The following is a 3,310-nucleotide window of genomic DNA, read 5'->3' as shown; positions in this document are numbered from 1 at the left end:
AATTTATTAGTTTTATTGATCTTCTAAAAGAAACAGCTTTTGGTTTCATTGTCTTTCTCTATAAATTTTGTTACAACTTTTATTGATTTCCACTCTAATGTTTATCTTTTCTTCCACCTACTTTAAATTCAAGTTGTTCACCTATTTCCAGTTTTCCAAGGGAGGAGCTTAGATTATTGTTTACATATCTTTCTTTTTAACATATAAATTAGATGCTATGAATGTCTCTGTAATTGTTTGCTTTAGCTGTTTCCTACACTTTTTACTAGTTGTGTTTTTATTATGATTTAGTTTCAAAGATTTTTAATTTATTGAGACTTAGCTTTCAACCTAGTATTATTTAGGGCTTTATTGTTTAAGCTCAAGTATTTTAAGATAGTCCAGCTCTCTTTCTGTTAGTGACTTTTAGTTTAATTTTGTTGTGACTTGAGAAGACACTTCGTATGTTTTCTTTTCTATTGTTTACATTTACAGAAATGTGCTCTATTTGTCATTATGGTTTGAATCATGTACTCCTAAAATTCATATGTTAAAGTCCTAATCCTAGGACTTAAAAATGTTTCTTTATTTGGCAATGCGATTGTTGTGGATGTAATTATTTGAGATGAGGTGATTTGGGAGGAGAGGTTTGATACAATATGACTAGTGTCCTTATAAGAAGGATCAATTTGGAGACAGACATGAACACATGGGGAAATTGCTATATGAAGATAAAAGGCAAAGATCAGGATAATGTTTCCAAAACCAAGAAATGTCCAGGACTGCCAGCAAACCAACAGAAGCAGTAAAAGTAAATTGCAACAGATTCTTCCTCACAGACATCAGAAAAAAAGAAACTGCTGATACCTTGATTGTGAACTTCTAACTTCTAGATGTTTGAGAAAATAAATTTATGTTAAGTTAGTGAGTTCATGGTACTGTTTTTTATATTATCACTAACAAACTAATGCACATGTTAAATGTTCCAAGTAGCATAGAAAAAAAAAAGTGAATGTTCTATAAATAGATCCAATTGGTGATGTTGTTTAGTTTAACTATATCCTCAGTAATCTATCAATTATTGGATCAGTCAAAGACTGATAGAGGGGTGTTTAAGGCTCCAACTGTAAAAGAAGATTTATTTATTTTTCCTTGCAATTCTACCAGTTTTTGCCTGATGAGTTTTGACTCTCTGTTTTTAGGCATATACACAATAAGAGTTGTTAAATATTCTTGGAAAATTGACACTTTTTTAAATGTAATGCCACTTTTTATTCCTGATCACTTATTCTGAAGTAAGATTTGTATAAAATTAATATAGCTACTCCCACTCTTTTATTAATAGTGTTAGCATGGTATATTTTTCTTTTTGCCTTTTTTTTTATTTTTATTTTTTGTTGTTTAGTTTTTATTTCATAATCATAAACTTAACTCTGCAATCCAGCTAGACTTGGAAGGGGTAAGGAAAATAATGGAACCCAATGAACTGCGGCGAGAGCACGAAGATTACAGAACATTTCCAAGCAGAGAGGGGTGAAGGGGTGCTCTCCTGAGCTACAGAAGGAATGGTCTGGTGGTTAAGATAAAACCCACGTCAAATGTATTAGAGTTGTCCACAGTCAGTACTGGTAATCTTCTTGCTGGTCTTGCCATTCCTGGACCCATAGTGCTCCATGGCTGTCACAACACCCATGCCATCTTTCACCTGGCCGAAGACCACATGCTTGCCATCCAGCCACTTGGTCTTGGCCGTGCAGATGAAGAACTGGGAACCGTTTGTGTTGGGTCCAGCATTTGCCATGGACAAGATGCCAGGACCTGTGTGCTTCAGGATGAAATTCTCATCATCGAATTTCTCCCCGTAGATGGACTTGCCACCTGTGCCATTGTGGCATGTGAAGTCCCCACCCTGGCACATAAATCCCGGAATAATTCTGTGAAAGCAGGAGCCTTTATAACCAAATCCTTTCTCCCCGGTGCTCAGAACATGAAAGTTTTCTGCCGTCTTTGGGACTTTGTCTGCAAACAGCTCGAAGGAGACGCGGCCCAAGGGCTCGCCGTCGGCAGCGATGTCCAAGAACACGGTGGGGTTGACCATGGCTGGATGTGGGAATATCCGGGGCAGCGGCGGCAACGGCGTCTGCAAGGCCTCTTTTTGCCTCTTAATCTATCTGCTTCTTGATATGTAAAGTTGATTTCTTATAGACAACATAGTTTTCAGTATTGGTTTTATTTACTTTAAGAACCTCTGTCTTTTAATTATAGTATTTAGACCATTGATGTTTAAAGTGCCTATTAATATAGGTGGATTAATATCTACTGTTTTACAATTTATTTCTATTAATTGCCCTTGTTTTTTTGTTTGTTTGTTTGTTTATTTATTTAGTCTTCCACCTGTTTTCTGCCTTCTCTGGTTTTAATGGAATGTTTTACATAAAAATGGCTTCTCTCCTCTCTTAGCATATCAACTGTTTTATACACACACACACATACTAAGCCTAATATGCATTTTGAGTTAATTCTTTTGTAATTTATAAGAAGTCAATCTAGGCTCATACTTTGCACAAAGAAGTGTAAATGCTTTAACACTGTTGAAAATACTACCCTTTATCCATTGAATTGCTTTTGTGCCTTTGTAAGAATAACCTATTTTGTGCAAGTCTATTTCAAGGCTCTCTATTCTGGTCCACTGATTTATGTGTTTATTCTTTTGCCAATATTATACTGTCTTTATGACTATAGCTTTCTAGTAAGTCTTAAATTTGGGTATGTGAGTTCTTTGAACTTTGTTGTTCTACAGTGTTATCTTGCTATTCTAGTTCTTTTTTTTAAATAAAATTTTTAGAATCAGTTTATCAACATCTACAATATAATTTTTTGAAATTTTGATTAGGATTGTGTTAAATATATTGTGCAAAATGAAAAATATTGACATTTTGATAATATTGAGTCTTACAATTCATAACACAGAGTATCTTCCACCTTTATGTATTTTACTCTTCTACATTTTTTATCAGCATTGTAACTTTTTAACATATAGATCCCATACATATCTTAGTTAATTTATACTGAAGTATTTTGCTTCTCTAACTACTTGTTGACAAAGAAGGAAAAGTAATCTGATAGAGAAAGAAAAGCCTTTTCAAATGGTTCCAGAGCAATTGGACATTCATTGGCTAAGGAGTGAAGCTCAGTCTAAACCTCACATCTTATACAAATAATTAACTCAAGTGGATCACAAACTTAAATATAAAGACAATTAGAAAGAGAATACTCAGGATCTACAGATAGACAAGGAATTCTTAGGTTCAATACCAAAAACAATCTATAA

At 34.1% G+C, this 3,310-nt stretch overlaps 1 pseudogene; it reads right to left on the bottom strand.

Annotated features, from left to right (window-relative positions):
• Nucleotides 1–1,369: 1,369 nt before the first annotated feature.
• Nucleotides 1,370–2,077, bottom strand: LOC150022346 (peptidyl-prolyl cis-trans isomerase A pseudogene; annotated as a pseudogene).
• Between the last annotated feature and the right edge of the window lie 1,233 nt (nucleotides 2,078–3,310).

This window comes from Furipterus horrens, unplaced genomic scaffold (genome assembly GCF_987537825.1).
Source record: "Furipterus horrens unplaced genomic scaffold, mFurHor1.1.pri manual_scaffold_1, whole genome shotgun sequence".
Classification (NCBI taxonomy): domain Eukaryota; kingdom Metazoa; phylum Chordata; class Mammalia; order Chiroptera; family Furipteridae; genus Furipterus; species Furipterus horrens.
Note: the sequence above shows the minus strand (reverse complement) of the source record. Positions and strands in the feature narration are given on the sequence as shown.